We start from the raw sequence: 12,247 nt of genomic DNA on the forward strand, positions 1-12,247 counted from the left end.
TTGTATTCCTTACTTTTAATGGCTTTCTCTGGGAATAAAGAAAGCCAAAAAGGTCTCGAGGGGTGACTTTTGTGAGTTCTGATTTACATCCCAGATATGTGTTTTTATTGTTTACTCGTAGCTTTGATGTTTGCATCAAGAATTTTAAATCGCTAAGATTTTTCATTTGAATTTGCTACACCCACATGAGAAGAACGTTGCATGAATTGTCATTCTGGTCTTGCTACATCATGTGACAGCTGTTCAATCAAAGTATGCATGTAGAATACTAGACATGCAGTTCTGCATCGATTTCCTAAATCCTGTTTTGTGATTTGCACCAAAACAGAAAACAGGCAATCGAAAATTCCAAACAAAATCCCGATAAGCACCGAGCAATTAAACCTTGCGCTATAATCGATTGTCGAACGCTGTTACAACGGGTCAGTATCGACCGAAATCCGCTCCGGGGTGTGATAAGAATCTCAAAACACACCACCAAAACGAGGCAAACCCTATAAAAACATAATCTTGTCAGCGATTGATAAGAGCGCACACACATGTGCCGAAGGCTAATCTAAATTCATTGAAAGCCGCCGCCCGCCCACGCCGCGGAATTGCTAGTCGTTGAGGAATAGGGTGTGTGTACCACATTTAAATTTGTTTTGAAAAATAGAAGAAAATAACGAAAAATCTAAATTGATGATTTATTTGAATTTGTTATCAAAATGGGTAGATGGCAATAAACGTTATCACCACTATCAGAAAATCCCGTTTCGGTCGGTGAACAAACAGTCATAGTTGGCTGTGCAAAAAAAAAAACAAGCTTGTGGGGAGGCAAATCGATTTAAAATATCGCAGGATGCAATCCGGAATGGATTCGACACACGAGAGCTCTGCTCTGCTGTATTGCAAGTTCATGCAAGCGCAAACTGAATGGGATTACGATGGAGATTTATTTCAGTGCCATTTCATGGGAATGTATGAAGCTTAGCGTGTAGTAACATAATGCGATATTTCAAATAATTTATCAGGCAGATTCATGGATTTTAGATTGTATTTTACGAAATAATTTAAAGAGTATATAAATTATTCTAGTTAGACAAAACTGGTTTAAATGGGTGAAATAAAGTTTCACGCGGTGCGTTTTAATTTCACCAGTATTCAGTAATGATCAACTGTTCTCCCAACTATTAAATTTAATGCAGTTATTAGAAAACGTCCTCTTTCCATCTTTCTGCTCCACCACCATAATCACCATAAGCAGTCTCCGCGCAAAGGGCGGAATCGGTGGAAAATTAAGTTAAGTGAAGTTCAGATGATGTTCCGCCGCAGACTTATTATTATTTCTGCCCTCCTTAACGCAACTCATAAACCGGTTCCCACACCGCCGGGGACAAGTTGATGACGATGATGATGTCGCGGAAGATGGGAAGAGATTCATACCGGTTCTCTCGGTGGTTGGCCCATAAAAACCTAACGGAACGGATGACGCAATGATTAACGAGTTATTGTCGCCTGGGCCCGGGTTGCGGCTTATCTGACTTTGCCCGGAGAGTTCCTGGAGGGCTTCCTTAATGTTTATGGAGCTAGAAGTTTACACTTCATCGCCACCGCCATATCATCAGTGACTAAATCTCTAGTGGCGATGGCAAAGCGTCCCCACTTTTGAAACTGATGATCTTTAGCCACACAAGAAATGCTGAATAATTAATGTTCACTTCTTTGGCCTCGACTTTTATCAAAAAGGGTTTTTCATCCAGCTTTTTTCTCTTCTTCTTCTTCTTCTTCTTCTTTGAATGTGCCCCGAGATGACCATCATCAGCGTGTTATCAATGGCACAGGTTCTTCCGGTTTTCGTGAGAGGGGAAATAAATTTGCTGTTATTTTTACATTATCTCGCACACCGCGGGTGAGGGTGTGTCCCGGAATGGGTCGTTTAACCCCTCTTTTTCCTTGGGTCATTTAATTTTAATGGAGTTGAACGGAGTCGCGCACCGTTCTATTTGATTCGGTTGACCTTTAACTGATGTTCGGGTTTTCGGGTTATGTCGAAATACATTGGATTGGGGCAAAATTAATTCATTTTGATGCCTAATAAAAATAAAAACATAACAGCAAAGAAAATTGTTAAGAAAAAGTTGTGTTCACAAGCTTGACAGATAATTTTGGTTTTATAAAAACTGAACATAGACTTCACAGCAAAAAAAAAAATATATGGTGATATTACATCTAGGAATGGTGACAGAATTCGTGTAATTTTACATCAAAACTGGTGAAATTTTCATCAGTTTCTAATGGATTTAACTTTTTAGACATTATTTAGCAAAAATATTCAAAAAATTATTAACTTTCAACCATTCAAATTTTCCACCTCCAAGTTTATTTTTATTGTGTTCAGACAATGAAAAAAACTAATGTTCATTTTTATTATTTTTGCCTTGTTAGCGTAAAGCTATAGAAAACGATTTTTTGTTTTACTTTTTGGAATGTTGATTTTTTTACGTTGAAGATTGCCCTTTTTCGATGTAGTTTCAATGAAATTTATTTGAAATATGGAAAATTACACACAACAAAATGTAAATTTTTACATTAATAGAGCTATATTTTATGACACAAAATCTGTCACATTTCCCGATGTGATATTAAAATGATTTTTTAACTGCATTCTCTATAAAAATCAAATTGTTTTTTTTACTCAAAAACGTGTAAGGAATTTTTGTTAAATATTTTTATTGCCTTTAAATTCTACGAACGTTTTTGGATTTGCTTAAATTACATATACTTATATTACATGGTATTTTTCATAAATGTTTTAAACTTGAACGGGTTCGGTAAATATTGGTTAATGTTTTTGTCAAAATTGCTTCAGACAGTAAAATCATAGACGATTTCGTGGTTTTCAAGTTAGTAAAATTTTCTTATGATTTCTGTCGTAATGATTTTTTTTTTAGGAAAATCATTTCATTTTACCTAAAAAATAGTGTAAATTTACAGAACTTTTTGTAGTTACATGTATTAAACTATATTTAAAAAGGTGATATTAATTAGAAATAGTTTAATTTTCGTCAAAATATTTACCAAAAACATCAAAATTATAATGAAAATAGAAGTCTAAACAACTGAAAACAATAAAAACAATGCATTTTTCTGCACTGATATTCATATTAAGCATGTTTGGGATATTTTAAAAATATTTGCAATTTAATGAAATTCCTATGTACAACACCGCAAAAAAACAATTCTCAATTTTTTTTTCGTGGATATTTAGGTATTTTGGAAACTAATGATTGCAAAACAACTTGACAGGTGTACAAAGCATTTAACAACACTTTGTATTTTTAGATGTTGAAACGACGTTATTTTTTTAAAACAGCCCAGACTCGATTATCCGAAGCCTCGATTATCCGAAGTTTCGATTATCCGAAGTTCGATTATCCGAAGGTTTGTATGGGACTTCGGATAATCGAATCACGAACAAAAAAAAAATTTCATATTTTTCAGTTTCTTGTTTTCAACATAAAATTTGAGTTCTTCAACCCCATTTTAGTCAAATTTGAGTTGTTGATTGCCTGTTGAAAAATATTTTTTTCCATATTGCGTCACCGCCATTTTGGCCGCCATCTTGGATTTAAACATTCTAAACAATTTTAGCGTAGTTTAGGGGTCATACCTATGCTCAACAATCAAACATTAGACAACGAACAAAATTTTTTTTTTCGTGATTCGATTATCTGAAGTGAAATTTTTCCGAGGCCTTCGGATAATCGAGTCTGGACTGTACATTATTTTTTATTTTTTGCTCTCCCACCCCCCTGACTTTGGTTAGAGTCAAGGGACATAAATTTCAAAAAATATTTGGTTGAAGGCCTCTCTAAAATAGATGAAAAAGAAAGATTTTGATCACTTAGCTGAAAAACGTATTTGTTGTCATTTGCATTTATTTTTCAAAAAGAGGCTTGTACACATTTTATTTTTTTTTGTCACCCCTTACTTAAAAGTTGGACCGAAAAATCAGAGGGCAAAAAACGTTTTTTTTTCAAAAAAAACCTCAAAATTTTAGTGGAAATTTTAGTACAACCAGCTGAAATCAATTTAAAATACATTCCCCTTCGTTTAGTGTCATTTTTAAGCATGTTTGGGTTGATTTAAAAATCATTAAGGGTACACAGCAACGAAGGAAGTTGTTGTCTTCCTATCCCAAAATGGTCAAACTTACGGACCCAATCCTGCAACAACGTGATTGTAAAAATAGTCAAACTTTGTTGTAAATTACTTTGTGGATAGTACATTAGGGGATGAATAAAAAAATATTTCGATAGTACCCGTAGTTTTGAAGATACTGAAATGTCTGTAACGAAAATCTGGGTGCAAAAGCTCTGGTTGATGTGCACCGTTAATTTCTTTTTTAATTTTTAATGTCTACACGGAGAAAAATTAGTTCCCAAAATCGTGAACAAGCGTTCATGAAAATGGGAACCATGAACAAAGTGTTCAAATCCCATGGTACGTTTTTGGAAAACTTTGAAAAATACTTGCACCGGCCTAAAAATAAAATGAAAAAAAAAACTTAATTTTAAAATTCAAGTTTTATTTTCAAAATTGTGAAGCAAAAAGTATTTAAAAATCGAAATTCATAATAACAATTAAGCGCCATCCTAGTTTTTTTTTCGAGAATGTCAGTCTCCCCCTCCCTCTTCCTCTCCCACGTAACATTTTTACCATACAAGTCGGTTTGTATGGATCGTCACATCCTACTTCTTGAAATGGTACTCCTATTCCTATATGTGGTTTCAAAACTCTACTTTTCAAAGCAAAAAAAAAAGTTACTTGCTATTGAATTTTAAAAATAAAAAAATTATGACCACAGATTGAAAAGAAACATTAAATATTTAGACATTTTTTTTAGTAGAATGATTGTAATCATATCTGTTTCATTTTGGCAAGTTTTTGCTTCTTAAAAATAAACTTGGGTGCAAATTTCAAATCGTCGCCATCGTGCTAACTTGTCGTACGTGCATTTTGGGCCAAATTGAGTTAAGAACGCCATTTTGTGCAGCTCACAATGCCTCACCTTTTGACCTTCACAGATCCCCAAAATTCGATTTCAATCCTGAGATATTCAACAAAAACCTAAAAAACTCCGTGCATTTTTGTCACTTTACATATGAAAGTAGTTTCAATCTTGTCGTGCTATCTTGTCACTCCATGAAAATTGATGTAAGTGCGACAAAAGGCCAAAGGGATTTCAGGCCAGGAAAGTCAGGATGCGTTTGTCGCACATACAAGCTAGACTACCGTAAACATTTGTAATTATAACTCGGGACTCCAGCAACCAACTTCAACCAAACTTTGGGACAATGCACAGAATGGTGAGCCAAACAAAACGTGTTTGTTATTGTTTACATTGCGTGCTCTTGTTTTTGAATATTCAAGGTCAAACATTAAAACGCGTTTTTCTCGGAACGTCAAAATGGCGGGTGCGACAAGATAGCACGACGACGTCGAAATAATGTGTGCAATGTCCTAATTACTAATTGAAAAATTTAAATAAATTCTAAAGTTTTACAACATTATTGAAAAGGTTGGACATGTGACAAATAACCATTTTAAAATCAGGGTTTAAATCCAACCAATTTACTGTTTGTCACGAAACCAAAAATGAAACAAATGCGGGAAAATGCACACAAATTAACGAATTTAAACTGCACAAGCTTACAGCGTAAGAATTTCGCAAACACAGTCAGCAATTGCATCGCACACCACATGTGCTAATATTTTTGCATGTCCAAAATTGTTGATATTTTTGCACTGCGCCGCAGCAAACCATTTTTCACATGTGTCTCAACGTCCATCGCGATCAGATCCGATCAACAATTCGATGTTTGCAGCTCAAACGGCTTTTGCAATCGCACCGATCTTAGGCGGCGAGCGGCGAAAATAATGTGTGTATTTTGGGGCAAATTATCTCATCCCGAAATCAACACATCGCAGTAAACATTGAGTGCACGTGCGGTGGGAACGTAGCATTTTCAAAAATAGGTTGGCTCATTTGCGCAATGTCCACGTTTTTTGTGTTTCGGTTATTAAGTAGATTCAATCACTGTGAAAAAAGCCAAAAAGTGAAGGAGAACCCGCAACCGCCATACTAAATTGATTAACGTACTCGTAAATTGAACTTTCCACCGTTTTTTCGACCTTGTGTAATTCAATTACCGGGGTGCTCGTCAGCGCAAAAAAGGCCCAAAATTTTTACGACCGATTCAGACATTTCCTCATTATTCTTCCCTTCTCTCTAATGCACACACAGACACAATTGTGTTGGTCGGAAATCGCCGGGCAATCGTAAACTTAAGCTCATTAGAGATTCTTTCACAAAGCATGGCTCCGCGGCTTTCCGTATATAAGCCCAAAATTGAAATTCATGAAGATGTAAATTCCTTACCTGAAAAATTCCACGCGTCGTCGTCGTTTTCGTCAGTGGCTGATCACGTGGTGTTGTCCAAAAAAGAAGACTTTCCACGCGCGCTCTCTGTTCCGAGGGTGGGCGCGGCCGGTTCCAAAAGTGAGTGGCTTGGCTTTAATTAAAAACTTTTCCAATTTTCCACGTACACATGTACGGCAAATTGACGACTAAAAACAGACGCACACTTTCAAGAGCTTCTTCCGCGAGCTTTTTATTATTTTTTAGCTTTACTTTTTATAAAATTTGTATCCACACTGGCGAATTACACACACTCTGGGAAGGATATTTATCCGGAATTTTTCCACACCAACACTGTTTTCTTGCGCATACACTTTTCAGGCAGGGTGATTTTTCCGGCCTTGGCTTCCAATTTACCGCAATCACTTTTGAGGGGGAAGGATCATGAGTTTACTCCGAGGAACGTGAACGTTTTACGGCTCAAACTTTTGCTAGGAGATTGGATGGTTCAACGCGAAGCAGAAGTGATCTGTGAAGGAAAGAGAAAAAACGTTATAAATTTACTTTTGAAAACTGATTAAAATAAATAAGAAAATCAATCCTTCGTTTGTTTTGCTTTAAAAACTAAATTTCTTACGCCTAAAATTAAGTTAAAAAAATACAATAATTCCCCCAGGAAAATCCCATTGATAGATTTATCAAGCGATAAAAATAAAAGTTTAAGCATAGCCGATAGTCCCTCCGGGACCCAAAAAAACGGTGAGTAATTGCGCTTCGGTTCCAAAAGGCACGCTTAATTTTTCAACACACGTCAAAATTTATTACCCCACGAAGAACTGCCCCAAACCACAGCAGCAAACGGGCAATAATTTGTGAACTTCTTTTTTTTTACTTTTTTTGCTACTTCGTAGTTCACGATAGGTACCACCCAAAGTAGGCTCTTTCTTTTGGACAAATAGTGGTTCTGCCTTTTGGCGCTGCTTTGGCTTTTCGATTCCGCTGACGTTCTTTATTGCCCTGGCCTACTATGTACGTACCTACTCTGTTGCTGCTCTGTTCTGTGTCTGTGACGTTGTCGTGAAAGCGGATCTTCGCAACGTAGGGCAGAGAACCCGAGAAGGGATAGCGAGCACACCGGCACAGCACATTAGTATAGTAGCGGCGGCGGCGTGGCGGTGAATGACATTTATCAGCTTATTTTAATCTCAAGCGGGTTTGCGCGAATTGTATTTTCCACGCCTGGTGGCTGTCACTGGACAAGGGGCGGGCAAGAACTACGTAGTCAATTTTGAGTTATTTTTATTTTGTCTGGTAAATTTTTGTTCTACACATCTTTATTTATTTTTGTGGTTTTCATGTTAATAGATTTCTTTGGAATTTTAGTAAACAATAAAAAATAGAATAGTTTGATAGTATTGCATGAATAAAATTTTGTTATATTTAAGCATACAAGAATAAAAAAAGGAACTTGATTTCTCAATGCCTTTAAATATTATTTGATTTAGTGACAAATATATCACTAGTTGCATATCTATTGTCAAAAATTTATTTAAATTTAAAAGCCTCAAAATATGATAAAATGAACATTCCATATGTCTGTATAATCAATTTCACATAGGGGAAGCTGGGGCAAAAAGAACAATCGCTAACTAGTTTTCCATAAATGTTTGGAGTCTACCTATTTGTGTGGCTTAAAGTTGAACGTCACTTCATAAAATCTGTTTTTAATTATGTGTTTTTATTGTGAAATCATTATTGTAAGAACATGGCATTTTTTTACTGAAATATGCCATTTAACTCTTATTTCACTTTAAAATATTTGTATAAGTTGAACATAATTATTTTGAATATTTGTTTATTGGGTAATTCTCTACCAACTCACACGAAATCGGGAAAAGTTGCCCCGACCCCTCTTCAATTTGCGTGAAACTTTGTCCTAAGGGGTAACTTTTGTCCCTGATCACGAAACCGAGGTCCGTTTTTTGATATCTCGTGACGGAGGGGCGGTACGACCCCTTCCATTTTTGAACATGTGAAAAAAGAGGTGTTTTTTAATAATTTGCAGCCTGAAACGGTGATGAGATAGAAATTTGGTGTCAAAGGGACTTTTGTGTAAAATTAGACGCCCGATTTGATGGCGTACTCAGAATTCCGAATAAACGTATTTTTCATCGAAAAAAACACTAAAAAAGTTTTAAAAATTCTCCCATTTTCCGTTACTCGACTGTAAAAAATTTTGGAACATGTCATTTTATGGGAAATTTAATGTACTTTTCGAATCTACATTGTCCCAGAAGGGTAATTTTTTCATTTAGAACAAAATTTTTCATTTTAAAATTTCGTGTTTTTTCTAACTTTGCAGGGTTATTTTTTAGAGTGTAACAGTGTTCTACAAAGTTGTAGAGCAGACAATTACAAAAATTTTGATATATAGACATAAAGGGTTTGCTTATAAACATCACGAATTATCGCGATTTTACGAAAAAAAAGTCCCCCCCTAATTTTACACAAAAGTCCCTTTGACACCAAATTTCTATCTCATCACCGTTTCAGGCTGCAAATTATTAAAAAACACCTCTTTTTTCACATGTTCAAAAATGGAAGGGGTCGTACCGCCCCTCCGTCACGAGATATCAAAAAACGGACCTCGGATTCGTGATCAGGGACAAAAGTTACCCCTTAGGACAAAGTTTCACGCAAATCGAAGAGGGGTCGGGGCAACTGCTGTGTGAGTTGGCGGAGAATTACCCTATTCGAGTTATTCAGCATTGTCTTTTTTAAAGGCTGAAATTTCCTAAAAAAAACTGTTTCTGGCCTGTGTCTTGTAAATTTTTGCTCATTAAAAAAAACTTTTGAATATTTAAAGCTTTAAATTTTTAATGGGTATAGAAGTCTAACCAACTGAAACCGATTGAATTGCATTTTCCTGCGTTGAAAATCAGAAATATCATGTTAAAGATTGTTTAAAAATTATTAGAATGTTTGTTATATTTCTATGCATCGTCAGTGCAATAACAATAATCTATCGTTTTAGTTCGTTAATCCAACCAAATCTTGTTAAATTTTCAAAGCATTCACTTAAAAATATATTTTTCGATGTTATAGTAAGTTTCAAAGTATAAATACTAAATTTTTTACGATTTTTTTGTTTGGAAAACTCTCAAATTTTCATTATTTGCAAAATGAGTATCAAACGTAGCGAAATTTTGTATACATTATCACTTTATTAGAGTTTCAGTCAGGTACTCAAATTTTCATAAAATACCGTATTTTTAACAATAACATTCGAATTTTAATAATTTGCAATATGGGTATCAAACGAAGCGAAATTTTGTATACATTAACACTCTAATAGAATTAAAAAAAAATACTGAAATTTTCACAAAATACCGTATTTTTTGTCGAAAACACTCACTGCAGTTTAATATTGTTATAGTTTTTTTTTGTAAAATACTCAAATCACACTGAATACTGAAATTTACAATTTGCAATAAGGGTGAAATCATGCATGAATTTTCATTTTATTAGAGTTTTGTTTGTAGCACTCAAGTTTTTACAAAATGCCTAATTTTATCAAAAAGATTCAAATTTGAATGAAAAATACAGTATTTTGTGCAAATTTTAGTGTTTTACAAACAAAAAACTATTATTGTACAAGCAAAATTTCATTTCGTTTGATATCCATTTGCAACATCAAAAGAATTGAGTGTTTTCGAATAATTACAGATATTTGTGAAAATTTCAATGTTTTATAAAAAAAACACTTGTATAAATTGAAAACGCATTAAAAATTTCACTACGTTTGATAATTATAAAAAATGAGTATTTTCTCAAAAAATAAAATTAGTATTTTACAAAAAATAACTTTTTTATAGTGAAAAAGCATACTACATTTCGCTTCTTTATTGCAAATTACATAAATTTGAGTAACGTCATGCTTCGAATTCCTTGTTTTATTTATTTTCATAAGATCGCATAATAACTTTCAAACCTGTGTTATTTGATGAATTTTAACATAAACTTTCATTTCAAATTTGTTTGGTCGCTGCAATCAGTGCCAAAATAATTAAATAAAATAAAAATATGAGTTTACCAAAAAAGTGAAACATTTCACTGAAATATTTCATAGGCGTCCGAAGCACCGGGAAGGAACAGCAGAAAATTATGGTTCTGATTTTCTTAAATTGTGACAAAAATGTATGCAAAATATCGAATCTTTTGATGTTAACAGTTCATTTGAGACCTAAAGAATGCCATTCACTATAATTTCAGTCCAAATTTGTGTGAATCTGAAGCAAAAACGAGTGTCCAGATTTCGAAGCAAAAGTGTCCGGACTTCGAATCAGCTTGTATCAGTGTCCGGGATTCGAAGCACAACAAGTAATTTTTATTTTAAAATTCTGATGAAAATGAAAAGACATATTTTGCATGCATTTTCTAAAAATGGACTGTTTATACTACATCCTGAAAATAATTATACATTTCCAACTTATTACTTGATTTTTTGCCAGCTTAAACAAAAATGATATTAGGTTTCGGATTTCGAATTGCGAATTTCGAAACAAGACATTATTATCAAAAAACACGGTATTTTGTGAAAATTTGATCATTTGACAAAAAAATTCTAATAAAGTGAAAATTCTTCGTGTGATACCCATTGGAATTATACAAAAATATAAAAAATAGTGTTCTTGAAAAAAATAGTATTCTTGAAAAAAATAGTATTATTGAAAAAAATTGGTATTTTGAATAAAATAAAATATTTTGTGAAAATGTTAGTACATATTTTACAAAAAAAAAAACTATAAAAAAGCGTACAAAATGTGCTTGAGTCAAAATATTGCAAATTATTACTTGATATGGTTGGATCAAGTCGTCCGTTTTCGTCGATAATATGATCAATTTAAACTTTTAATTGATACAGCCCTTGATTAAGGTAAAAACGAAACTATTGGCACTACGCCCCCCGGGGCATGGCCTTCCTCTAACGTGGGATTTCTGCTCCAGCGCCTCTGACGAGACAGGAGAAACCGGGACCGACGTTTTACTTCACCATCCGATAGAAGCTCAGTGGATAAGGCGGGAATCGAACCCGCGTCTCATAGCATCATCGGGATCGGCAGCCGAAGCCGCTACCCCTGCGCCACGAGACCCACCTTGATTAAGGTACTCAACTCTTTCTTGGAACAGTGCTTATTGAAAAGTTATCAAAACATTTTCATTTTTAAAAAATAAAGTAGTTCATGGACAACCCCTCCCCTACACGTAGAAAGCCAGAACCGGGAACCGACTGTGGAACGTGAAACCAAAGAGCGGAACCGAAGTTGGTCGCCGCGGCTTGAAAAGAAGGGAAAAATCCAATTGGCTTTGGGGCGTCATCGCCGCGCATGGCTGCGGTTCGGAGGAACTTCGGCCACCACGGCATGCCTTCCTTCGATAGTGAAAGAAACAAGTTTTGCTCCGAGCTTCCTTTCCGCAAGAATGTTTTTTTCTCCACATTTACCGGTGAAATAATCGCGATCCGGGTGGGCACGGCGGCGGCGGCCAACGACTCGATGGCGTGCTAAATTTATTTGCATGCACGATTTTTTTTTTCTGCAAATCGTCGGGGTTGTTTTTGTATCGTATTTTAAGCGATTTGCGGAACAACACAAAAAGTAGATCCGCTGGGTGGTTCCTCCTTTCGATCGAGCCCCTCTATCATCATCGTTCCCAGCGGACCTCGAATGCGAATGACCTTGAAACGGAGCGGCGGCGTGGCGGCGAGGTGGTCGTGAAAGCTGGCCGCTGGAGGTGGTAGTCGCCGTGATGCTGGCCATATTTGACTGTTTCAGTGGGTTGTAG

At 35.2% G+C, this 12,247-nt stretch overlaps 1 protein-coding gene across 2 annotated transcripts in view; it reads right to left on the reverse strand.

Annotated features, from left to right (window-relative positions):
- LOC6036011 (protein phosphatase 1 regulatory subunit 14B) overlaps positions 1-12,247 on the reverse strand; it is a 146,850-nt gene that overhangs the window by 69,976 nt on the left and 64,627 nt on the right. For both annotated transcript variants that reach the window (XM_038257555.1, XM_038257556.1), the window contains exon 2: positions 6,425-6,932. The gene's annotated coding sequence lies outside the window, so the exon portion shown is untranslated. The remainder of the gene's footprint in view (positions 1-6,424; positions 6,933-12,247) is intronic.

This window comes from Culex quinquefasciatus, chromosome 2 (genome assembly GCF_015732765.1).
Source record: "Culex quinquefasciatus strain JHB chromosome 2, VPISU_Cqui_1.0_pri_paternal, whole genome shotgun sequence".
Lineage (NCBI taxonomy): Eukaryota > Metazoa > Arthropoda > Insecta > Diptera > Culicidae > Culex > Culex quinquefasciatus.